At 44.4% G+C, this 26,918-nt stretch overlaps 1 protein-coding gene and 1 long non-coding RNA gene across 17 annotated transcripts in view; one reads left to right on the forward strand and one right to left on the reverse strand.

The window, feature by feature from the left end:
- The window catches only part of SEMA5A (semaphorin 5A), a 530,468-nt gene that overhangs the window by 157,523 nt on the left and 346,027 nt on the right, over positions 1-26,918 (forward strand). The gene's annotated exons all lie outside the window — the stretch shown is intronic.
- LOC146395693 (uncharacterized) overlaps positions 3,842-26,918 on the reverse strand; it is a 186,964-nt gene continuing 163,887 nt past the window's right edge. Inside the window, exon 2 of the long non-coding RNA XR_014831041.1 lies at positions 3,842-7,664. This is a non-coding gene — a long non-coding RNA (uncharacterized LOC146395693). The remainder of the gene's footprint in view (positions 7,665-26,918) is intronic.

Below are 26,918 nucleotides of genomic sequence, written 5' to 3' on the forward strand. Positions count from 1 at the left end.
AGAGACTGACCTAAGAAAACATTTGTAAAGTCGATGTCAGAAAATGTTTTGCCCATGTTCTCTTCTAGGAGTTTGATGGTGTCTGGTCTTATTTTTAAGTCTTCAAGCCATTTCAAGTTTATTTTTGTGCGTGGTGTGAGGGTCACCATCACCCTAATACCAAAACCAGACAAAGATGCCACCAAGAAAGAAAATTATAGGCCAATATCTTTGATGAATATAGATGCAAAAATTCTCAACAAAATTTTAGCCAACTGAATCCAACAACATATAAAAAAGAACATATACCATGACCAAGTGGGATTCATCCCAGGTGCACAAGGATGGTTCAACATACGCAAATCAATCAACATCATACACCACATTAACAAAAGAAAAGTCAAAAATCATATGATCATCTCAATAGATGCAGAAAAAGCATTTGACAAAGTCCAACATCCATTCATGATCAAAACTCTTACCAAAGTGGGTATAGAGGGAACATACTTTAACATAATTAAAGCCATTTTTGACAAACCCACAGCAAATATAATACTGAATGGAGAAAAGCTGAAAGCCTTCATGCCAAAATCTGGAACAAGACAAAAATGCCTACTTTCACCACTTTTATTGAACATAGTATTGGAAGTCCTAGCCATAGCAATCAGACAAACAGCAGAAATAAAAGGTAACCACATTGGAAGAGAAGAGGTAAAATTGTCACTGTATGTAGATGATATGATAGTATACATAGAAATTCCTAAGGACTCCACACAAAAACTACTTGAACTGATCAATGAATTCAGCAAAGTAGCAGGATACAAGATTAACATTCAGAAATTGGTAGCATTTCTGTATACTAAGAATGAAATATTAGAAAAGGAATAAAAAAATGCAATACCTCTTAAAATTGAGCCCCCCCCAATTAAATACCTAGGAATAAACCTGACCAAGGAGATGAAAAGTTTATATGCTGAGAACTATAAAACATTAGTCAAGGAAATTAAAGAGGATTCAAAGAAATGGAAAGATATCCCATGCTCCTGAGTTGGAAGAATTAATATTGTAAAAATAGCCGTACTACCCAAAGCAATCTACAAATTCAGTGTAATCCCTATCAAACTACTCATGACATTTTTAACAGAACTACAACAAACAATCCAAAAATTTGTATGGAACCACAAAAGACCCAGAATTGTCAAAGCAATCCTGAGGAAAAAAATCCAAGCAGGAGGCATAACTCTCCCAGACTTTAGGCAGTATTGCAAAGCCACAGTAATTAAGACAGTGTGGTACTGGTACCAAAATAGACATGCAGAGCAATGGAACAGAATAATCAATTCTTAATAGCCAAGTTATGTATAGATTTCTTCTCTCCAAATATGCTTTTAAACTCCTTAATCCTGTGTAAAGTTCATTGAATTATTTTTAAAAAATGTGTTTTAGTGCTATCCATGCTATACACATCCAGTAAGTATTTAATGTTTAAATTTGATACTTTGTATAAATCAGAATATAATTTTTTTTGCTTTTATCTTTTTTACGGTCACCCTTGTAGCATATTGAAGTTCCTAGGCTAGGGGTTGAATTGGAGTTGCAGTTGACAGCCTGCACCACAACCACAGCCACATGGGCCGCATCTGTGACCTACACCACATCTTGCAGTAATGCCAGATACCTAACCCACTGAGTGAGGTCAGGGATCGAACCTGTGTCCTCATGGATACTTGTCAGGTTTATAACCTGCTGAGCTCCCAACATATCTAATTTTTTGATATCCGTGATTCCTTTCTTTTTTCTTCAGGGCTGCACATGCAGCATATGGCGATTCCAAGGCTAGGAGTTGAATTGGAGCTATAGCTGCTGGCCTAATCCACAGTCACAGCAGCATCAGATCTGAGCCACATCTGCGACCTACATCACAGCTCACGGCAACGCCAGGTCCTTAACCCACTGAGCGATGAGCAAGGTCAGGGATTGAACCTGCATCCTCATGGATACTAGTCAGATTAGTTTCCGCTGAGCCACATTGGGAACTCCCATGAGTCCTTTCATTGGAGGGAAAAATCAGTGTTTCTTTTTTTTAACCCCCCCAAAGCAAAAATACATTCAAATATCTACATGAGAGTAGTGTGTTTCATCTTTTAGTACGTATTTTTAGCTTCTTACTTCTCTAGGCTTTAATTATCATATTTGTGTTTTAATAAGTCTGGGGTGCAGGCTTTATGAGACTATTCTTGCTGGCCAACCTTTGAAAAAAAGCCTATGTTACATGCATTTTAAAATTATATTATGCATAGATATCCATCACTTTGCCAAACTTAATACTGAGTAAGCAACTGCCATTAGGAAAATGTTTCTATTTGGTTGATTCCTGCCATTAGGCCTGTGAAGCCCTTTGAGACAGAGCTAATTTAGGGTGTCATCTTGACTGCATTCCGTTTATTTCATTGCTAGCAAAGTCTTTCTCCCATGTCCATTTCTCTGACTAGTGTAGCCCAGAGGTGCGTCTTAGCATCATCATGGGGCACTGGAGACTTTTTTCCCTGGTAGGTTCACCATTTTTGGTCCTTTCTCCTGGCCTGTGGGTCCCTTTTCTTGGCCAGCTGTGAGCGTGTAAGATGCAGACAGGATGTGCTTCTGGAAACTACCTTGGTGTCTCAGCTTACACACGTTGTCTGCCCACCCTCATCCCCTCTGGGGTCCATTCAGCAGGAAGGAGTAATGAACAATATGGAAGAGTGTGTTTGAAGTCCCCCTTTTAAAAGGCCATGCAGACTAATTCATGATTAACGACCTTCAGCTGGGTACCAGGTACCCTGGCAACCTTTTGCAGGTATTAGCTCATTTAGTTCCTGTGATTGCCCACCGAGGCAGGTGTGGGTATCTTACTTCACCTCACAGCGGTGAAGTCACTGGGCCAAGGTCTATATCTCTGTGTTTGGCTCATGTCTGCCCATTTCCAAGTGCTGAGTTCTTTTCACGGTGTCTCTCAACCAAAGCCCCACTGACGTTTATATATAAAAGTCATTTAGTTGAATGAGGGTGAAGGGAGATGACCAGGTAGGGAAGGAAGGTTGTCCTAGGACTTCAGACACTTAACTTCAAGTATTGCTTAAAATTAAGAAAGGCGCTGCCGTGTGAATGGCAAGTTGACAAGCCATTCATGGCTCCTAGATAGAGAAGATTTCTGAGGTTGCACATAGGATGGTCCCCACTGTGGGATTCCTGCAGGATTCTGCAAATCTGGGGAGACCGTTTTTCTGTGAAGCCTTTTCTAAGTTGTCTTCAGATTCTCAGAAGGGATGGAAGTGCTGTAAGGAGCAGGGTGTTCTGAACACCGTGCTTTGTTTCCTGACATGTGCAAACATGGTCTTTGAGGACGTTCCTGGCGTTGGCTGCTTGGACCTGTTGTTTCACAGTGGGATAGAATAACGAGTGTCTTGATTAGGCTTCTGAAACTCTAGAAGTTTCTTCCAGACCACGTGGCTCCTCATTAAAACGGTGAGATAATCACCCCTGGTTACCTTCTCTTCACCCTTTCTTTGGGTGGCTGGATAATCCCTTCTGGAATCGCGTACCTGTTGGAAAGAGGGAAACGTCAAACAGCTCACTGCTTGTGGGTTTACAGTGGTGATACCAGCATTCTCCTCACGTGACCTTTGGAGGTCACCTGAGATGATCCACCTGGAAGGTCTTAGTGTTTGTTCATTCATTTGTGGTTACTTTCATTCTGGGATCTCAAGAACTAGCTCTCAGAGGTTAGTCTAATCATGCTTTCTGCCTAATAAAGTTGAATGTGTTTGTCTTCAGATTATGTGCCAGGGGGGCCGCTGGGATGATCCCTGGTTATAGGAATCTTGTAATCACTCATCATTGCAAATATACATTTCAAAATAATTTAATTAAATAAAGAATCTAGTGAAACAGCATCAGAGACTTGGAGCTGTTGCTACATCTTATAAATGGTTTAGCCTTGGCTCAGAGATTTATTGCTGGTATTAGAAAGTTATGTGTACCCAAGCTGCAATCAGAGTCCTGTTTTTCTCCCGTAAATATATTAGAGAGTGCTAGTTGAAATCACTTGACTTTACAATGTGGAGTAAAAAAAAAATCCTCGATGTATCTTGCTTAGTTTAACCTCATGGCAGCCAAAGCTAACAAAAGCATGGATCACCATGGTTAGGGGAAACACGACAGCCCTGGATTTCATAGGTGGAGAAATTAACATAAAAGCCATATGTACATCTTCTAAAGGTGATTCACGTAGGACACGGAGCCTATCTTAGAACTTGGATATAAGCGCCATGTAGCACCTTTACTGTGCTTCTGACCAGCTCTGGTGTTCGAGGAGGAGAGCTGTGTGTGCACAGTTTCTGTTTTTCTTTTCTCCCACGCTTTTCTTCTGTCTTATTAAGTTGTTTATTTCCAAGGCTTAAACCTCTGAGCACTGACAAGGAATACTCAGCAAAGAAGATGGGCCCATTTTTCAACCGAATATGAGACGGCTTGAAATGAGAGGTTCCAGTTTTCATTACAGTGTGACAGCAGGTGTGTGTTCATCATTGCATGCTCGTCAGTGGGAGATGATGCATGGAAAGAATTCAGTATTATAATCTTCACAGCAGCCCACAGGGAAAGTAAAATTAATATCCTCGTTTTGTAATGAGGCGGTTGAGCTTTAGAGAGGTTAACTAACTCACCTGAAGGCATTCAGCCAACAAGGGGCAATGCAGGAGCTAAGCGTCAGCAAGCCTGATGGAGGAGCTACCTTCTTAGCCACCCCTGTACCTCCTCATTGGTCTCACAAGCATTGGTTGTGTCTCCATAATGTTTAATATCTCAAGCTCTCTATTGTGATTAAAAGAACAAATTCTACTAAGAGTTCCAGTGTTGGCTCAGCAGGTTAAGAACCTGATATGGTTTCCATGAGGATGTGGGTTCTATCCCTGGCCTTGCTCAGTGGGTTAAGGATCAGGCATTGCTGCAAGCTGCAGCATTGGTTGCAGAGGAGGCTTGGATCTGGTGTGGCTGTGTCTGTAGTGCTGGCCTGCAGCTGCAGTTCCAATTTGACCCCTAGCCTGGGAACTCGCATATGCCACAGGAGCAGCTGTAAAAAAGGGGAAAAAATCCTACTCATAAGATTGTCTTTGCCCATGGACTGATGTTGTATTGGGAAAACTGAGTCTGTGCAGAATTATATCACTTTGTAAGTGGAATAAAGGATGACGGTCATATGCCATGGGTTTTGAGTACAAGGTTGAAGGAAGAACTAGTTCTCTTAGAGGGGATGGTGAAATTGGGTAGGTAACCAAGCTTCTGCAGATGCATCCGAGATGGCCCTTCATAGCAGAGGGGGAGCTGTCAATGGAAAGTCGTAATCAGGAGAAGGCATTCCGCGTGTAAAGAACAAAAAGGGTGTGTAGGTGTGAGCATGCTCGTGTCTCAAGAAGGCTGAGCCATGCACGGTGCCTGGTGGAAGGTGAGGCAGGAGTTGGGAGTGACATTGTGTTGTGTCTTGCCAGCCGTGCCCAGGGACTCTCCGCAGGATCAAGTACAAGAGGGGCAGGGTGGAAGGATTAAAGCGATGTCGAGAGTAGATGGAAGAAAAAGAGAAAAGCCAGGCGTCAGTCATCCAGAACACTGGCCGGGGCAGGGAGACAAGGCCGTTCACCATGCACCATTAATACGTACCTTGTGAGCTGCTGCTTAGCTTGCAGATGTGGTTTGGACCTGGCATTGCTGTGGCTGTGGCGTGGGCCTCAGGTGCCTTTCCCATTCAGCCCCTAGCCTGGGACCTTCCATATGCTGCAGATGTAGCCATTAAAAAGAAAAAAAAGACCAAAAAAAAAAAAATGCATGCCTGGTGATGTGTTGGGACCATTAAAAGCATGAGCTTATGTAGTCCTCACAAAACCATGACAGTTCGATGGTGCTCCTATTCTAGATGAGGAAAGAGGGTTGACGAGGGTTAGGAAATGCATCCAGCGTCCTCAAGCCAGAAGCTAGGCTGAACTCACACTCACATCTAATTCCACAAATTGCTGCAGAGACCTACGGAAAGATCCAGCTTGCATAGGGTGGGGGGCGGTGTCGGAGATAAGCTTGTAGCACCTCTTCTGAAACTGAGGGCGAGGTGGAAACACACACTTCTAAAAATTCCAGAGAAGTGTGGAGAGATGAGATGAGTGGTGCAAGGTCTTTGTGTCTCTGTGGTTGTGTGTTTACGTGGAGCTCATGAGCCCTCGGCCGGGAGCACAGTCCCTTTATTTATTAACTGTTAAGATAGTGGGTGTTTGCTGGATGCTGCTTTATGGGTTAACATTCCATGAAAAGAGTGGAGCAAGAGAAAAGGGTGTAGACATCCAAGCTCGGGGTGTGTGTGTGTGTGTGTGTGTGCGTGCGTGTGCGTGCGCGCACAGAGGTAATCATTTTAAGCATGGGGTTACAGCACGTAAAGGATAAATTCTTCATGGTGTAGACCAGCACAGAGGACTGTCAGGGGATTCACACGTGGGGCCCTCTTGGATGGCGACAGGCTTGCATTTGACTTCTTGGAGCGCTGACCTGCTCAGAGACCCTGCTCTGAAGGGAATGGGGACAGTCAGGACAAGAGGCAGCTTGTTGGTTTTGGCCGTGTTGTGCTTCGCTAGCAACCCTGGGCCCATTCTCATCCTTGAAATTCCTTCGGAAAACCCCCATGTGATGAGAATCCTGCCCAGAAAATCCCCAAGGATGAGAACCTCGCTCACTGGTCTTGGAATGGATTTGTAAAGATACACTGGCTAAAGGTGTATACGATTGTGATCTGGGGAAAACATAACTAGGTTACCATCGGAAACGCTAATTTGACCATTCTCCCTACGGCCTCATGCTGTGGGGACAGTGGAGGGAGAGATGAGGCTGCTATTCAAAGGCTGAGAAGAGGACCAGGAGGGCCTGCTGATGCCAGTCCTTACCCGGGTGCTGTGTGATGGGGGCTTCATGTCACGAGGGGGGGGACTGTGGTCCCTGGGATGGTTGTGAGATCCCCCAGGAGCATGGTTCGTAACCAGAGTGGATACACTAGAAACGTTCTCTTTGGCTGACATGTAGCACGTGATTCCTAGTCTTCTAAAAACTGTATATACGTGGTTTAAGTAATATGCCCATGTACATGGATGCATATTTTTGGGGGGTCTTTTTAGGGCCGTACCCAGAGCATATGGAAGTTCCCAGGCTAGGGGTCAAATCTGAGCTGTAGCCTCCAGCCTACGCTACAGCCACAGCAACACAGATCTGAGCCGCATCTGTCACCTATGCCACAGCTTATGGGAATACCAGATCTTTTAACCCCCTGGGGGAGGCCAGGGATCACACCCGGATCCTCGTGGATACTAGCCAGGTTTGATACTTCTGAGCCACAACAGGAACTCCGTGGATGCAGATTTGAGGATGCCACCCAGCCACCTTTGTGCCCACTGGTGCTTCCACTTACTCTTGTCTTTGGGAATGAACAATCCTAGAAGAACTTTCCTTAGCCACCTGTCGTAATTGCTTTCACATGGGAAAAACATTGGGCGAAGAACGGGAACGTCTCCTAAATATGTTTGAGTGAGGACGTGGGGGCCGGGTCTCCGGAGATGGTCTGAGGGTTGCACATGGCACGTTGGAGACGTCGTCCTTTCCTGGGCTTGCAGCCAGGTCTCCGCCAATACAATTACTAAGTAATAGAGTATCTGTAATGCGAGTGAAGTCATTTCTAATCATGGGTAATTTAAATTATGAAGTTATTTATAGTTATACATAGCAAAAGATATTGAACATGATTGCAGTGTCTGTGGTTTCGTGACTATGTAGACGGCAACACGCTATCTGGATAATTAGTGCATTTGAACCTAAAAGTGTGCTTTGGGCTCAAACCGTTGAATAATAATATCAATTTCAGTGGGTTTTGCATGGCTCTTGAACTTCTTTATCTACTAGTAGTTCATCCATCCCAACCCCCAATTTGTGTCAGTCTAAGGGGAACCCAGCCTACGAAAAACTCAGTATACAAAGAGCTCCCTGCTTACTTATGGGGCGCTCGCAGTCACTGCCACCCCCAGATGCCACTGCTGTAGGTCTTCCTTCAGATCTTTTTCCAAACTGAAAAGATCCCTCAAGATCCTTCCCGGAAACTTTCATTCTCTACTCCTAGCTTCTTCTTCTTCTTCTTTTTTTTTTAATTCTGAAATTTTATTTTTATTTTTTTGCAGAATAAAATACATACATTTAAACACAGTTACATTCACACAGATTATTATACCATGGATCTTAAGAAACAGATTAAGTGACTCCCTCTGGAGAAGTGGAATGGAAAATATGCTGAGACAAATAGGAAATTTATTCTGTACTTTATCCTATTTGGTATGGCTTTCATCCTTACTATTTAGTAGTATCTATTACATTTCAATTTTTCTTTAAAAATTAGCATTATATTAAAATTGTTATATTATGCAATTAAAATTTATAAAGAAAGCCTTATATACCATTAAATATTTTATATAGCATAATAAAAAGAATAACTTAACTGGTAAGAATAACAAAAATAATATACCCTCTGAAAATAAGTAAAATATAAATGCATAAATTGGTTAAAAAATAGTGTAACTATATAAATATGTCCTCACAATTTGTTACATCTTATTGATTCTTCAATAAAGGCATTACACCATTCTAGGTGATGTGATAAACAAGACATTATACATTGAACCATGGAGAGAAATGGTTATTAATAATACAATTGTAAAACTGTATTATTTAATTGTACAGTTGCATTATTTAATTATAATTATCATAAATTCTTTGATGGAGAGGAAATCAGAAATCAGATGTGAGAAGACTTCAGCTTTCCAAGAATGATGTCAAATGATCCCCTTTATGGTGGATTATGCACTTATTTACTATGAGATATATTTCTTCTCCAGAGATTCCTTGTTTGTGTATCAATTGTATTTTTGGTTTGCAGTTATTCTGAAGTTTTGATATGAGTCTATATGTATATGAGATTGTTTTAAGTTGTTGTTCTCTTAATTGCAAGTTCATCTCCAGTGTCCTGCATTTGTACCCACCTCTTCTCATGATTTCGGATTTTGGTGGTATAATCGTGAATGGATGATTTCATATCTTTACTGTAGATATACCTTTACTGGTGAGCCTTGTCATTTGTGGAATTTTTGCTTCCTGTTGCTGTCTTGTCTTTTCTGCTTAGAGAAGATCCTTTAGTATTTGTTGTAAGGCTGGTTTAGTGTTGCTGAATTCTCTCAGCTTTTGCTTATCTGTGAAGGTTTTGATTTCTCCTTCAAATCTGAACGAAAGCCTTGCTGGGTAGAGTAATCTTGGTTGGAGGTTTTTTCCTTTCATCATGTTGAGTATATCATGCCACTCCCTTCTGGCCTGCAGAGTTTCTGCTGAAAAATCTGCTGATAGCCTTATCAGGGTTCCTTTGTATGTTATTTGTTTCTTTTCCCTAGCTGCTTTCAAGATTTTCTCTTTGTCTTTAGTTTTGGTCAGTTTGATTAATATGTGTCTTGGTGTATTCCTCCTTGGGTTTATTTTATATGGTACTCATTGTGCTTCCTGGATTTGAGTGAGTGATTCCTTCCCCACGTTAGGGAAGTTTTCGGCTATTATCTCTTAGAATATTTTTTCTGTCCCCTTCTCTCTCTTCTCCTTCTGGCACCCGTATAATATGGATGTTGGTGCGTTTCACATTGTCCCAGAGTTCTCTGAGACTCTCTTCATTTGTTTTCAATCTTTTTTCTCTTTTCTGTTCTGCATCCATAATTTCCACTGATCTGTCCTCCACCTCGCCTATTCGTTCTTCTGCCTCTATCCTGCTGTTGGCTGCTTGTAATGAGTTTTTTATTTCAGTTACTGTATTTTGCATCTCTTCTTGTTTAAGTTTTATATCTTGTATCTCTTTGGTCAGTGTTTCCTGTAAGTTATCCATCTTTGCCTCCAGTTTATTTCCAATGTCTTGCATCATCTTCAGCATCAACAGTCTTTTTCCTGGAGGCTAAGAATCTCCTCATGGCTTAGCTGTTTTTCTGGGGTTTTTTCTTTCTCCCTCATCTGAGTTATAGTTCTCTGTCTTTTCATTTTTATAGGTTTTTGGTGTGGTGACCTTTGAGTTGTAGCCTCTCTTACTTCTGGTGTCTGCCCCCCATGTGGCTGAAGTCGGTATGGGGGGCTTGCTGTAGGCTTCCTGATGGGAGAGGCTGATGCCTGCCCACTGGTAGGTGGAGCTGATTCTAATCCCTCTGGTGGGTGGGGCTTAGTCTCTGGATGGGATTAGAGGCGACTGTGTGCCTGAGGGGTCTTTAGGTAGCCTATTTACTGAGGGGTGGGGCTGTGATCCCACCTGGATTGTTCTTTGCCCTGAGGCTTCTCAGGGTGACTGATGGGTGGGGCCAGTTTTTCCCAAAACGGCCACCTCCAGAGAAAGGCATGGCTGCTGAATATTCCCAAGAACATTGCTTTCAATGTCGTTCCCTCACAACAAGCCATGTTCACCCCTGTTTTCTCAGGATGTCCTCCAAGAACTGCGGTCAGGTTTGACCCAGATTCCTATGGAGACCTCGCTCTGCCCTGGGACCCAATGCACATGAAAGTCCTTGTGTGCCTTTTAAGAATGGCGTCTCTGTTTCCCCCAGTTCTGTGGAGCTCCTGCGCATAATCCCCACTGGCCTTCAATGCCAGATACTCCTGGGGCTCTTTCTCCCAGTGCCAGAACCCTGCATGTGAGGGTTTGATGTGGGGCTCAGAACTCTCACTCCTGTAGGTGAACCAGTTAGTTTCCAGTCTGTGGAGCTTCCCACCCAGGAGGTATGGGGTTGTTTATATCGCGAAATTGCCCCTCCTACCTCTTGATGTGGCCTTCTCTTTTTCTTCTGGAGTAGGGTATCTTTTTTAAGGTTTCCAGTCCACTGGGGTGGAGATTGCTCAGTCTTTAGTTGTGAATTTTTTTGTTTTTAGGAGAGAAGTTCGGCACAGTGGTTTTTGAGTCAAACACATGGGAATTCAGGTTCTGGCGCTGCCCCTTTCTAGATTGCAGATGCCCTGCAGCCAGAAGGCTGAGTTCTCTGAGTCATCATCTCTTGACTGGATTCAACTCGAATCTATGATTCGCAAGCTCTCATCATTTTTTTCCAGTCTTTCTTGTCATTGCATGCAGAAAATGGTAACACTGTGTGGGCAGATTTGGTAAATGGTGAAGACTTCTAACCTGGAGGCTGAAGTTTGGGTCCTGGGCACACCTGGATCACAGTTTTTCAGTCTCCTAGTCATGCTGGGCTGCTCTGTTGTGGCTCTCTTCTGCCAGGAAATTGTTTTCTCAACGTGTCTGCCCTCTTGCCTCTTCCTGTAACCTCTTCTGTTTCAGTCTCTGAGAATCACCATTAACCACTGGAGAAAAATATTGGACACTAAACTAAGCTTTTGAAGGGTTTTGATCTCATTGTATTTCATCTTCAGTATGGTGCATAGGGGAAGCTCACAGGATAAATGAAGACTCTAGCGGTGTTGAATGCTTTAGCTCTGACTCCCATTTAGGAAGTTCTGGATAAACCCCCGCAAATGCCTTCATCTGCTCTAACACTGGATGCCACGCCACTTTCGTAGTTTTCCTAGTCTTCAGCACATCATCCTGTTTTTCTTGATTTGTTTTTTTTCCATGCTGGCTTCAGTCAGAAGGTCTGGGGTCAGCGTGCTGCTTAGGTTAAAAAATCTCAGTTTCAATTCTCGCTCCCTCCTGCGAGCAAAGTCTTTGACCAGGTGGAATTTGCTCCAGGGAAGTTGGGTTTAGCATCTTGTTCCATTTTATTTTTCTCTGAAGTTTATAGCAGCCATCAGCTTCTCGCTTAGCAAAGGACCACTCAGGTGCAACAGGTCTTCCTTTTAGATGGCAGCCTAGCTGTGATGAGATTCAAGAATTTTGTCCTTTTAAAAATAATGACAAATATTTGAAGGTGATTTTCGATGTTGTCTTCCCCGTTCTTGCCAGCATCTTCAAGAACGACCCGTGAAACAAGTATGTGGAGACCGGACTCATTAGATGGAGCCACTTGTGTCCTCTGGTGAGAAGGGACCTCCCTCCCCAATTCATCTTGATTCTTCCCTCTAGCATTTTCTCAGTGGAAGACTACATAAACAGTTCTCCCGATAATAATAATCACTCGTGCCCATTTGCCGTAGACTTGCAAAAAACAAGCATCTCAGGACCTTCTAACGATCGGGTGTATTTTCCTCCAGATGTTAATTGTAACGTTGTTGTGTCTAACAATTAGCACTTGCAGTGAGACTGGGCATTGTTCTAAGTGGTTCACATGGATTGAAGAATTAAATCCTCAAAGGTTATCCCCACTTAAAAGATGGAAATAGAGACGGTACTGCTTGCAAGAGGCTGAGCTGAGACTTGCATCCAGTTTACAGTCAGACGCCGAGCCCAGGATCCCAGTGTTTGTATGTTTACATTTCAGTGTGGGAAGGTCTGTGTGTGCACACGTGAGCTCACATTTGTGGGTGTGCCTTGTGGCACGCCTGCGTTTATATGCCACTCACAGACTTTAGTCCTGAGCGTACACTTAGTGTTGTGTCTTGAGGATGTCCTTAAAATCTCTCTCAGTACCAATATCCTCTCTCCCTGATGCTTTTAGTTGTACAACCATTTCCCTTGCTCTAAACAGAAGTTCCAAATTGTGGTTGTAAAATGTAATAATCAGACTAGAAGGAATATAGTTCAGCATAAATCTTTGTTGATTTATCTGATGAATTCTTTGGGAGAATGTCTTAGAGATGAAACCATTAAGACAATGTGTGTGGATACTTTTACACCTCTTAAAATTTTTCTTTCTCTGTGTGTGGTGTGTGTTGGGGAACCATAGAAATAAATTCAGTTTTGTGAAGCAACAACAGATTCTCCAAGATTTCTTTTTTATTTGATTTTTTGTCTGCACCTGAGACATGCAAATGTTCCTGAGCCAGGGAGCCAGGGCTTTCGCCACATCAATGACAATGTCTGATCTTTAACCCCTAGGCCGCCAGGGAACTCCAGAAACAAAGTTTGCTTTGGGGCTCCTCAGATAGGTAGTTTGCTTCCGTAACTTGCTGATTCATCATGGTCCCTGAGATGAGCTACCAGCTAGAGAGGTCTGTCTCTGTTGCAAGGTGTCCTCAAACAGCACGCTTGGTGTTGGACAAACATCTGACTTTCCAGAACGAGGCGTTTGTGAGTGAAAGCACAGCCCTGTCGGCTCCAGTCTTATCTTTGTGATTAATGAGCTGCTTCTGGTGGTCCTGTGGTCATCGTCAGAGAACTGCTGGGATTTGCCCAGAGAAGAGCACGATTAACCATCACACTTGGGCTCTGACACGTGGTGGTAGAGAAGGCGCATCCCTGTCATCTGTGCCCTCCCTCAACCGGAGACACAATCTACTGCTTACCGACAAAACAAACGTGTGGTAACCCCCTGTCATGACTTCACAGGTGCCATTTCCCAAGCTCCAGGGGAAGCTTTGTGGACAAAAACATAGGATGGGAGTTCCCGTCGTGGCGCAGTGGTTAACGAATCCGACTAGGAACCATGAGGTTGCGGGTTCGGTCCCTGCCCTTGCTCAGTGGGTTAACGATCCGGCGTTGCCGTGAGCTGTGGTGTAGGTTGCAGACGTGGCTCGGATCCCGCGTTGCTGTGGCTCTGGCGTAGGCCGGTGGCTACAGCTCTGATTGGACCCCTAGCCTGGGAACCTCCATATGCCGCGGGAGCGGCCCAAGAAATAGTAGCAACAACAACAACAACAACAACAACAACAACAACAACAAAAAAAAAAAAAAACACATAGAATGGCCATGTCGGGCTGGAAAGTATTTATCAAAGCCTATGTGTGGGATCATTTCTTCTCTGTATAAGCAGAGGGCTTTGTGCACTACGCTTTCTCTGTTAAGCCTGATAAAACCTATCTCCTTCCTGTTGGCAAGAGTGGAGAGTTCCTTTTTTTCCAGGGTGACATATGTATCGTAAGAAAAGGAGGTAGAGGATCTGGTTGCAGAAACGTCTGTCATTGACTCAGAGTTTACACCTACGCATCACGTATCTTCAGCATAGGTTTAAATGAGAATAATAGGGATTTCCTGTTCCCTTTGGAGACTGCTTGTGGGAAGTGCACCTCTGCGCTGTCTCCGACGTTTCTACCTTCTAGCCACCCCCCCTTTAAACTTGCCCTGCTTTCTGTCCTGCCCTCAGCTCCTGTTCGCCCATCTTTTTCTATCCCTCGTATCCAGTGAGTCAACCTGAGATGAATCTAAATATGGATGTTAGGGCTTGAGTCTCATTAGTTAATACAGAAAACTCATCTCATCCTGTTCCCTTATTTTATTTATTTGTTTGTTTTGGCCTCACCCACAGCACGTGGAAGTTCTGGGGCCAGGGGTTGAACCCATGCCACAGCAGTGATAATGCTGGAGCCTTAACCCACTGAGCCACCAGGGAGCTCCCATTGTTCACTTATTTTAAACATATAGACACACACACACACACACACACACATATATATATTTGGCTTTTTAGGGCCACACCCGTGGCATATGGAAATTCCCAGGTTAGGGGTCAAATTGGAGCTGCAGCTGGCTTGCCTACACCACAGCCACAGCTACATGGGATCTGAGCTGTGTCTGTGACCTACACCACAACTCACGGCAATACTGGATCTCTAACCCACGGACTAAGACCAGGGATCAAAACTGCATCCTCATGGATACTAGTCAGATTTGTTTCTGCTGCACCACCACGGGAACCCCATAAACCTAAATATTTTTAACTGACTTGAAGTTACAAAATGGAGTTCCCACTGTGGTGCAGCGGGTTAGAACCCGACTGCAGTGGCTCGGGTCACTTCAGAGGTGCTGGTTCGATCCCTAGCCCAATGCATTGGGTTAAACAATCTGGCCTTGCTGCACCTGTGGCGTAGGTCACAGCTGTGGCTCGGGTTCAATCCCCGGTCCAGGAACTTCCGTGTGCCAAACTAAATACTTGAAAATTGAAAGTTCGAACAGTAGAGAAGAATGTAAACTACCCCCGCTGCCTGGGCATAATCACAATTTTCTTTCACCTACAAACATATAAAAATCATCTGGTTTATTTCACTCAAAACATGGACCCATCTCCTTCTCTCTTCTTTCTCTCTTTCTAGGTAAATAATTGTCACACTTTATTTTTTTTCACATAGCGTCATTATTGGATTTTTGCGTCCGTGTGTAGAGTTTTACTGCATGGGTTTTACAAGCTGCGTAATATTGAATAGGATGGGGGCACCGTCGTTTATTGGATGACATTGCCTATACGTTTGGTCTTTTCATTTCAAGCAGTCCCATGTTTTCACTACCCAGTCACCTCTTCCCCTGACACTTTATTCTCTTTCTCTGCCAAGAGTATAATCTTTTCATTCCCAGTTCATTCCCATGATTCCTGTGCTTTCAAAACACATCTGATCCCCAGCCTCCTCCTGTATTAGCCCAATGCTGCTTTCCACTGTTGGTAGGAGGTGGGTTCATCCATGCAACACATATGAGGAGTTTTCTCTGGGCTTTGAGGGGATACAGTAATGGGTGGGTCATGGGCTCTCCTGCATGGCTCTGCTGCTCAGCAGGCATGCCGTGTCACCAGGCAGAAGAAGCCAGCCTCCTTGGCAATGTGACCCGAGGGCCACGGAGACTGTTGTGTCCGGAGGAGGCTGGGATACAATACGTGGGGGCCATGGTGCCCCTTGCTGGGGAGGTGGGCATGGAAGTGGGGAAGCCGGTGTTTGAGCTGGACCTCAGAGGAGGTGGGAGAGTCTAACCCAGACAGAGAAGGGTGTGTTCTATGCAGAAGGGTGGACATGGGAAAGTCTGGGGTTTGAGGAGGATACCTGAGGCTCATCAATCCAGGAGGTGTGATCACAGGCAGGTGATGAAGTAAGGAGTTACCTCCATTGTTCATTCAACATTCATCCATTTTCCCGTTGCACCACTGCGAAGTTTGGCTTTACATTTCTTCACTTTCAAATACAGTTGTTTACGTTTTGTTTGTTCTTTCTTTTTTAAAAGGGCCACAGGTTCGGCATACAAAAGTTCCCAGGCTGCAGGTGCTGGCCTACGCCACAGCCACAGCAACACCAGATCCAAACCTCGTCTGCCACCAACACCATGGCTCAGGGCAACTCAGGATCCTTAACCCACTAACTGGGACCAGGGATGGAACCTGCATCCTCATGGATACTAGTTGGTTTTGTTTCTGCTGAGCCACGATGGGAACTCCCAGTTTTTCAATTGTCTTAGAACATGTTTCCGTGATTTTCATTATCTTTTTAAATTGAAGTATAGTTGATTTACAATGTTGCATATAAGTGTCGTTTTAATAAATTCAAATTATTTTTTCATTTTGCTTCTTTTTATATTTGCAAAAATATCGATTTGCTAGAAGATATATTATTACTGAATTTTTCTCTCTACATGATGTTTCTAATACTTGTTTAAGTTGTATGTAGCTGGTGTCCATTCATTTTCCACTTGATATAATATAGTATAAAATTTTCCATTCTCTCAGTGGACTCCAGTATTATTTCTAGGTGTTTTTTTTTTTTTTTTTTTTTTTTTTGCTATTACGAAAAATGCTGCTATGAATGTTCTTTTACATGCTTCCTGAGGAGTTGTGGAATTTTCCTGAGACTGAGGCCGCCCACCACCACAGCTCTTTTTAAACAGTGTACTGATTTTATCATCTCTTTGTAGGAAGACACTAATTTGGTTGTTAGAGATTTTTTTCTTCCTGTGTGATTTAAAAAGCATTTGTAAAACAGTATTTATTTGCTTATTAAAACTCTTTTAAGTGCTTCCTTATTGTTAGGGAATATTCTATGTTCTTTCAAATTAACTCATGCAATCTTTTTTTTTTTTCTTTTTGGGGCCGCACCTGAGGCACATGGAAGTTCCCAGGCTCAGGGTCTGATTGGAGCTGCAGCTGCAAGCCTACACCACAGCCATAGCAACTTGAGATCCGAGGCACATCTGTGACCTACACCGCAGCTTGAGGCAGTGCTGGATCCTTAACCCACTGATCAAGGCCAGGGATCGATCCTGCATCCTCATGGATGCTAGTTGCATTCTTAACCTTCTGAGCCACAAGGGGAACGCCTAACTCATGTAATCCTAAGCCATGGGTCTTATCTGCATATGATGGGTAATGGAACCTGAGGTGTGAGCTATCCAATATCGGAGCTATTGGAATCCAGGTAGTCCAGATCCAGAGTCTGCGATCTTATCATCTCTGCAACACTGCCTCTCCCAAGCTAGCGGTGGCGGGTAGGGTGGGTCACCAGGATCCTGTGGGCTGGGGGACACCATAGATAGTTCCTAACCTTTTGAATGGCAAAAGCAAGCAGGCACCTGCAGCTGTGTTGAACCCTCTTCGCTGTTAAGGAACAACTTGCCCAATGGGTGCCATCTGTCATTGCTTTTTTGGGACTGCCATTGCTTTTTCTGGACTTGTATTTAGAGATTGTTCCTTTTGTATTTCCATTAACATATCTAGCATCACATAGCTTTTAATATTTTGAAATGCAGCATTTAAACGACTTGCAGATTACGTGAAACCATGGAGACCTTTATTGTAATGTCCTCAGTGACCTTTTTACATTTCAGGCTAATGAACTGAAGAATAAAACGCCATATGTTCTCAGCATGTAAGCTTTTCAAAGTGTTGCATTATGTGCTAATTGTTCGATGCTTTTCTGGCAGCTAATTCATGCTCTTCCTTGGCGTGTTCTTCTGAAATCTCACCCAATAGACTGATTCCTTATGACGGAACTTGCAGTTTTCCATAGAGGCATTCCTGAAACTTGCCCTGAGCCCTGCCCAGCATCACCGGCAGAAAGCATCCATGCCTTCGCAGTGATTCTTCCATCACGTAGATAAAGGCTGTCTTGGCTCCTATCCCCTCTTGGACCTGTTTGGTCAGTGGATGCTATTTAATGTCATCTCCCTTCTGGGTCCTGGGGACGTCCAGTGGGCTCAGGTCCCCATTCGGATAGTCTAGTGGCCTTCAAGAGCTACCTCAATTGAGTGATTTTGTGTAGTTTTAATGACATGAATCAGAGAAATAACAGAATCTGGTAGAGTGAGAGGCTGTACTTGAGCTGGCCTGGCTGGGGAGGCCTTTCTGAGGAAGTGACCTTGAGGAAAACCTGAGTGATGAGAAGGCGGCACCTTGGACAGACCTAGAAAAGGGACCTGTGGACCTTGCAAGTGGCATCTGAAAGGTGATGAGCTTACTGGGCAAAAATACCAGAGGCGCGCGTGCATGTGCAGGAACACGCGCACCTGGGTGTGTGTGTGTGTGTGTGTGTGTGTGCATGTGTGTCCCCTTCACGGTGCATGGGAGTGCTGGAAAGATGCGGGGGCCAGGGAGGGGCCGCCCTTTAAAAAACGTATAAATGTGCCAGACAGAGAAAGACAAACATCATATGATATCACTTGTGGAATCTGAAAAAAAAAAAAAAAGATAACTTGTGGTTACCAAAGGGGAAGGGGGGATAATTAGGAGGTTGGGATTAACAGATGCACAGTACTGTGTAGAAAACAGATAACCAACACGGTCCTGCTGCATAGCACAGGGAACTAAGTGTCTCAAAATCTTGTCGTAACCTATAGTAGCAAATTATCTGAAAAAGAGCGTGTGTGTGCCTGAAATTAACATGATATTGTAAGTTAACTATACCTCAATAAAAAATAAAAACATACCGATGTTTTGTTAAAGTTGATCCTTTTTCTCCAGTTTTATTGAGGTACAGTTGAGAAATAAAATTTGCCTGTGTTTACAGTGTACACTGTGATGTTTTGATGTACGTGTGGATTGTGAAATGATGATCACAGTTAAATGAACCAACACACCCACCACCGCACCTAGTTACCTTTTGTATGTCTATGGTTAAGATCTACTCTCTTGGGGAGTCCCCATCGTGGCTCAGTAGAAACGAATCTGAGTAGCATCCGGGAGGAGGCTGGTTCTATCCCTGGCCTCGCTCAGTGGGTTAAGGATCCGGTGCTGCTGTGAACTGTGGTGTAGGTCCAAGACACAGCTTGGATCTGACATTGATGTGGCTGAGGGGTAGGCTGACAGCTGCGGCTCTGATTCGATCCCTAGCCTGGGAACCTCCATATGCCGCAGGTACAGCCCCAAAAAGACAAAAAAAAAAAAAAAAAAGAAAGAAAAAAAAAGAATCCCTTAGTGAATCATCTGTATGAATGTTTGAAATAAATTCAAGTTGGAGAGGTGGATTTTGTTCTTGTTATTGTACAATATTTGTTCTGTTTTAAATAGGCTTTTGAAGGTGAAACTTTGGAATCAGAAAATTTTGGATTTGAATCTAAGATATACCACTTACTTAATTGAGTGTCTTGTAATCTTAGGCAGTTAACTTGGCCTTACTTTAACCTTTGTCGGTCTTAGTTTTCTCATCTGTTAATGGCTACCTTATTGAGTCATTGTGAAAATTTTGAGAAAATAATTTGTGCTTACTGTAAAAAAAAAAAAAAGCCACAACCAAAATCTACTCTCTTAGCAAATTTCAAGCATACAAAATGGTCTTATTAAGTGTAGTCACTACGGGGTCCACCAGCTCCCCAGAATGTTTTCATTCTGCATAACTGAAACTTTCTACCCCTTGATCAGCATCTCCCCATTTCTCCCACTCTCTAGCCCTGTTCAGCCAGGGAAGTTCTGTTCTCTGCTTCTATGAGTTTGACTGTTTTAGTCTCTTTCCAGAGATTACTGTGATTGCGATGGAGACAGTGGACTTTGGGAGGGAGGTGAGAGTGAAAAACCCTAACTAGAGAGGCTTCTGCTGAGTCCAGGGAGAGAGGAAGTGGTTTCACGCGGGACTGCAGCAGTGGAGGCGAGAGGTGGGGGGGGACAGGCGTGTGCTCCATGGGACAGGGTTACTGATGGTTTAGTGTCACCAGAGGAAATCGGAGAACTCAAAAGCACTCTCGCTGTGATGGGGAGGATTGGGGCAGGAAGCCGATGTGGGCAAGAGGGGCGGCTGGTGGTTCGTTCAGTCCACGTTTGGTTGGAGGTAATTCTTTGCACTCAAGAAGCGAAGAGAGGATGAATTTGCAGTTTCAGGGACAGGGCGGGGCTGAGATTTAAATGTATATTCACCAGCTGGTGGCTGCTAGTCCGCATCTGGGGCCCCCAGAGGATGTGTAGATGGTGGGCAGAGGGTGACACGTGGCACCAAGGCCTTTCCATTGTTGTTTAAGGGCTGGTACGCTTTCTTCCCTGCCGAGATCTCTGGCTCCAGGATCGGTGAATGCAACTGCCTCCAGCAACTTGGTGAAGTTTCTGTCCCCAAGGAAACAAATACTCAGATCCAGTGCCAAGTCAGTTAGTAGCAATAGAGCATCTGTTTGTTTGTTTGTTTTCCAACCGGACGGTCCATGTGTCTAGCCAGGCTCCCGATCCCTAGTCAATAAATTATTATTATAGAAACAGGGGTGGTATCTTTAGTACAGCAAGGTGACCTGAATTTGGAGCCAGAGATGTACCGGTTAAAATGGTTAGCTCTCCCCATTATCTGTGGGACCTCCTTACATCTTGTCTCCACATCTGCAGAACAGGAAAGAATGCTCGTACTTATTTTACGGGCTTATTTCAGGAAAATAAGAGCTGTATTAATAACTGCACATAACCTAATAACCTCCTTTACATTTTCTTAGGTCTTACCCACCTCTGATTAGTAGCATCTTCGATTTTGATGTGATAAATCTCAGTATGTTTTTCTCTTATAATGAGAACTTTGAAGATTTACTCTCTGAGCAACTTTCAAATATGCAATCCAGTACTCTTAACTGTAGTTATTTTTTTTTTTTTTAATTTCGGTAAGGATTACTTATTCTTGTTTTGAACAAATGGAACCCAGCCTAGTAATTAGTGCTCTAGAGGTGTGTCTTTTTTGTTCCCTGACCAAAGAGTGCGATGGATTTTGAACTCACATGAACCATCTTTGACATGTCCTGGGGCCTGCTAGGTAGCAGCAGAGCTCCTTACACAGGGGTCATTCTCAGTCAAGCCTGAAAGCACCAACAGGGGTCTTTTCACGAACTTCTTCCAAGTGTATTAGTAGCCTCTTATCTGTAAGTTTATCTCATGCTATTTTAAGATGGTAGCATTTTCATCCTAAAGCAATGCATTTGATGAGTTTACTTCTGCTGTGAATTGTCACATCACCTTTTTTTGCCCTTTGATTTTTCAAGGGGTTCCAGCGAATTACGGTGCGCCAGACTAACTTCCCGAATCCCTAACGGGTTCGCACACACGTCCGTCATATCTTCCGTGGGCTTTCATGTTTCAGACCCAGGGGACGCCCTCTGTTTAGCTCGGTCTGTCTGTAGTAATCCCTTCATCCCTTTGGACCATTAATTGGAAAATGATGACATTTAGAAAGGACATTTCTCAAAACCATGGGAATCCTTGTATGTGGACCAGATGTTAAGAGAGTTTTCGTAGAGGAATAAAACATCTGTGACAATGCATAGCAGAGTCAGAGAAGGACAGGGAACATGAATTGCATTTTAATGGAAGCAGAAATGTTAAGAAGTTGGAGAGGTGGGTGGGTGAGGGTTTGCATTATTTTTCTCCATCAGCTCCTTTCTTGGGCGGTAACTATGTCCTGTCTTGTCCGGAGGCTGAGGTTTTCCCAGCCTGGGTTTGGAATGCGGGGATTGTCGTTCCGGATGATACAGGCTTTAATAGAAATGAGCGCCGATGTACAGGGGGGGTCACACGAGGATGAGGGGGAGATGGGAACCCATCAGAGACGGCTACTCAGAGATGAAGCTTAAGAATGGGAACCAAGGCAGGGAAATGTGTCCAAAGCAGCTGAGATTGTAGAGGTGAGAAATAGAGAGAGGGCTGGTCACGGTGGGAATGGGGGCGTGATTCTAGATATGGGTAAGAGGAGAGTCGTCAGAACAGAGTGACAGAAGGACAGACGGGCTCTGGGGAGGTGAGGGGGTGCGATGGTGGGGGCGTCCTCAGGTCATGAATTGAATGTCCATGCAAGTGGTGGAGCCACAGTCCCGAGAGGAAATAGACACGGAGACAGTTGGCGATGACAGATAACCAGGTCGCCTTCTGATGAGGTACCTCTGGCTTGTTTATGTGATGGTGGCTACTTTGACTTATGGGTCTGGAGTATTATTATTTTTCTTTTTATGCCTGCACCTGCCGCATACGGAAGTTCCCTGGCTGGTGGTGGACTCAAAGCTGCAGCTGAGGCCTAAGCCACAGCCACAGCAGATCTGAACCGCCGCATCTGTGACCTATGCCGCAGCTTAGGACAATGCCAGATGGATTTTTTTTTTTTTTTTTTTTTTGGTATTTTGCCTTTTTTTAGGGCCACACCTGAGGCATATGGAGATTCCCAGGCTAGGGGTCGAATCAGAGCTGTAGCCTCTGGCTACACCACAGCCACAGCAGTGCCACATCCGGGCTGTGTTTGTGACCTGCCCCACAGCTCACAGCAACGCCGGATCCTTAACTCACTGAGCAAGGCCAAGGATCAAAGCCGTGTCCTCATGGATACTAGTCGGGTTTGTTAACCACTGAGCCACGAGGGGAGCTTCCCAGCTGGATCTTTAACCCACTGAGTGAGGTCAGGGATCAAACCCTCATCATCGCAGAAACATCATTGGGTCCTTAACCCATGGAGCAACAACAGGAGCCCCTTGGTGGGTCTGGATTGTGTTCGGAGGTCTGGAAGAGACTTACAGATTTGGAAGGCACTCACTTTTAGAAAGTACATCATGTCATGCGAGTTGGAGAGATGGCCACTGAGAATGTGTACATGGAGCAGAAACGACCATTTGCACTTTTATTTACAGAGAAGGCTTCAGAGAAAGAGTGCTGGTTGCAGTAGGAACACAGGGAGGTTGGGGTGTTAGGGAAACCAGGGAAAAGAGGGGTTTCAAGAGATATTCAAGAGGAGAGACCATTGGCACAGTTGCCATGGAGAAGTCCAGATTCATGAGCCCACTGGACTTGGCCATGAGAAGGTGTCTAGTGACGCTGACCAGAGTAGGGACATTGGGGAGCTCATTCTTTTCTTCCTGCCTCTCTTGCATCTTCTGCACAGCGTCAGAGCCATCACACCTTGCAGGTGACAGGAAAGAAGGTGGCATATTCCACCTTCTGCTTATCTGAACTAAAAACACAGGGGAGCCATGAGTCGTAATTTTCACACTAAGAGAGTCATGTATAACTTGATTATTTTGTTGCGTCCATAGTTTCCTGCCTTGAAGAAACATCTCTGGTTAAATCCTTTAGAAATACAGTTATGTTGCCTTGAAGGACCCATAATTTAAGGTTTGTTTTTTTTTCCCCCTTTCTTTCTTGGAAAGGGTTCCTATGGGTTTGGCTGGCATAGAAGTAGACTGAACAGACTTTCACTTGGTTTTAAAACCTGCTGACAGATAAAATTAATATTGCCTTTGTGTAAATAATAATTTTATCTAATGGACTTCATTTATTTTTATGGTTCCTCCAGGCCATCTGGAGCTAAACAAGGGGAAAAAGGCAAAAGTATAATAACAATTCTCTTTGAAGAGAGATATAAAATAAGGTCACTGGAGCCGAACCCTTATTGAAATGTATAAAATAGCTTAATGTTTGCTTTTTCCCATTTTCTACCATGAGGTCATTTTATATAGCCATAAAATTCCATCTCATCTCAGTTCAGAGATGGTGAAAATCCGTGAGTAACAAAGCCGATTTCTTATTCAGTTACTTACCTGAAGGTGGCACCCGCAGTGCTTCTGTCCTTAAGGGCAGTCCGAATTTTCATTAACACATTCCTAAAAATGTTGCCCTAATTTGTGCTAAACCTCTTTTGGCCGAGATTGGGCAGTCACGGTATGTGGGTTAAAATAATATTTAGAAGGATCCAATTCTTACCAAAACGTCCCTAAAAATTGAAGATGCGGTGTGTTTGGTGAACATCCTGATGGCTCTTTATAGATTCAGTAAAATAACAAGAAAAGTCTTAACTTTGCTTTATTTCCCAAAGAATGAGATGCTCAGTTATTGTTTTTGCAACAGGGTGGAAGCATCTGTTTACTTGAACCCTGGGCATTAAATTAAGTTTTTACTGTTTTATCGATTCTTTGTTTACTCCATTTCCAGCTTAGGACCTAGAATGGCTGAGGCCACCATGAGGAAAGAGCTCAGATTCGTTTGGTGCGTTTCTTGCAGCCCTGAACACACCATGGACTTAGGGTCTGCTGGACCTTTATTCCTGCTTGTTTGAACACTTGCATGTGAACCCCCTTCAGAAGCCCCGGCTTCTGTTGTTCTCCCTGCCTTCAGAGGGATCCCTCCTTTTTCTGCGTTCCCTAAGACTGTTCCTACTGCCCTTTGGTAATGGTTGAAAGATAGAAGTTTGCTTGCTTGACTGTTGATACCTGGGACTTGGACGTGTCCGGACTGTGTCCTTTTCCATCTTTATCCCCCTGTGCTGGGGAGCAGCCCTGTGCCCACAAGTGACCTGCTTCCCCATGACTGGCCAGATCAATGAAGCCCTCTGTTTCCAGGCAATGGGTCATCCCTTACGCTTTGCTCTGGAGAGAGGACTCTGTTTCTGCAGGTGATTGGGGCCAGTTGAACTTGTGGCCACGAGTGTGTGGTTTTACCGGGGTGAGCAGGGAGGCTGAGTGTACCGTGCAAAGGGCCAGAGGGCACTGTGCCCTTGATCTCACCTTTCAACCTGTAAGGCCTGTTCGGCCCATCTGAGCCTTCGCTTTCTCTGCAACGAGGTGAAGAGAGAGGTGATTTTAATGCCTCTTCCTTCTCTCAAAAAATATGAATTGTTGAGTCACTTCCTGTCTCCTGTGTGCCAAGGGCTGAATAAGCCACTTGACAATGGTGCTTGCTCTGTGGCAAGAAATGAGTGACTTCTAGACCCTAAATAGAAGGTCGGCCATGCGATTTCTCATTCAGGCGGCCGATTCAGCATGTGGCAATGCTTACATCTGGGACTGTAATTACACGTTCAACCCTTAGCTTGGTTCCAATATAAAGACGCAGTCAAAACTTAGAAACACAGAAGGTTATATGACCTTCTGGGTAACCTTTGATGAGGAAGCAGGCACCGGAATTGGCACATTGGGTTTCTCCTCAAAAGGATCTGCCACCGAGGACGGGAGAGGGTAGCCGCTCTGTGTGTGGTGATGGAGGCCAGCCTTGACCTTGGGTAGCAGGAGGGCACAGGGCAGGGGTGCAGCCTGAGGCATCAGCAATTGTGCAGATGCGTGTGCCAGGCTTACTCTAGGACTCGGACTATGCTGGAAGGGCTGGAGGTGACCTTTGCGGCAGGGTTGGTGGAGGTGGAATTAGAAGGAGTTGCATTACTGGTGAAAGGGCATGGTATTTTCTTTGGAAAGCCCCAGAGAAACCCGAGAGATTTTGAGTAGGGCAGGGCTGTTTACCTGGCAGCAGCTGGTGATGGTGCAACAGACACCACGTCACCGTGTTTGGCTGTACCCAGGCGGGTAGGGGTAAGACCGGGAGGTTTCATGGGCTGCTGGGTGGACTTCTCCAGTGGGTTCTGCTGCTTGCAGCGTGGGCTGGGGCTTTTCATCTTTAGGGGAGCAGTTCATCTGATCCCCTGAACAGGGCCAAGAGATGGAAGGAGGAGGGCAAATGCGGACCTGTCAGAGGAGCTACCCAGCTCCTTCTCGTAAATCCGGCTGTTGTCTGTCTGATGTTACAATTAAGAGCACACCGCGAAGCAGCTCCTGAGGACCGGGGTGCTCTGGTGGGTGTGGAACTCTGCTTCCTGGTCCTCTCCCAGCAGCTCATTGATCAGTTCTCTCACTAGACTTCATCCGTTCTAGGATGGAGCCCTTAAGTCTTCAGGGCAGATCCTGGCTGGCAGGGTATCCACGGACCCTGAGTTGCGCCCCTTGATCGGGCCACTTCCAACTTTGCTTATTTTTTATTTTTATTAAAGTATAGCTGATGGACCATGTTGTGTCAATTTCTGCTGTACAGGAAAGCGGTCCAGTCCCACACACACACACACACACACACACACACACACACACACACACATATGCATATGTATGTATATCTATATTCTCTTATTTTTCTTTTGCTTTTTAGGGCCGCACCTGCGGCATATGGAGGTTCCCAGGCTGGGGGTGGAATCGGAGCTACAGCTGCCGGCCTACACCGCAGCCGCAGCAATGCCAGATCCGAGCAGAGTCTGCGGCCTGTACCACAGCTCACAGCAACACCAGATCCTTAACCCACTGAGCGAGGCCAGGGATCAATCCCGCATCCTCATGGATGCTAGTCAGATGCGTTTCAGCGAAGCCACAATGGGAACTCCCTATACATTAGACATTCTTTGCAGCAGGCCCAAGGCTCCGAAGGAACGCAGCCTCCCCTGCAAAGAAATACATGAGGCTTATTCTGGATCTTTTTTTTTTTTTAATTATTATTAATAACTAGTTTGACTTTGTTCCCTAAGCAAAACTTCTTGTGTAAGCTTTCATTCTGATTTCTTTTTAATCTGACAGCCGTTTCTTTTAAACTAAAAGGAACCGTTGTTTTTCTGTTCCTCAGAGTCTATTCATTGGCAGTGTGGGTGTGAATGGGAAAGGTTATTTACTGCACCAACACGTAGATACAGAGGTTTGCTGTTTAGATGGAGCTTATAGACACATCCTCCTCCCACATCAAGAAACTAAGAGGCAGGCTTCAGGGATCTTGAAATGGATGCAACAAAAATGCTTCTATTTTGTAGCCCAAATCCATCTGCCGTAATAAATCTTCCTGTTGGCAAAAACCTCTCATTTAGTATCAACTCAACAAACACCTTTTTAATTT

The sequence above is a fragment of the Sus scrofa genome, chromosome 16 (genome assembly GCF_054392235.1).
Source record: "Sus scrofa isolate SSC_HxYL_T2T_F1_AM1 chromosome 16, Sscrofa_HxYL_maternal_Yorkshire_Landrace_v2.0, whole genome shotgun sequence".
Taxonomy (NCBI): domain Eukaryota; kingdom Metazoa; phylum Chordata; class Mammalia; order Artiodactyla; family Suidae; genus Sus; species Sus scrofa.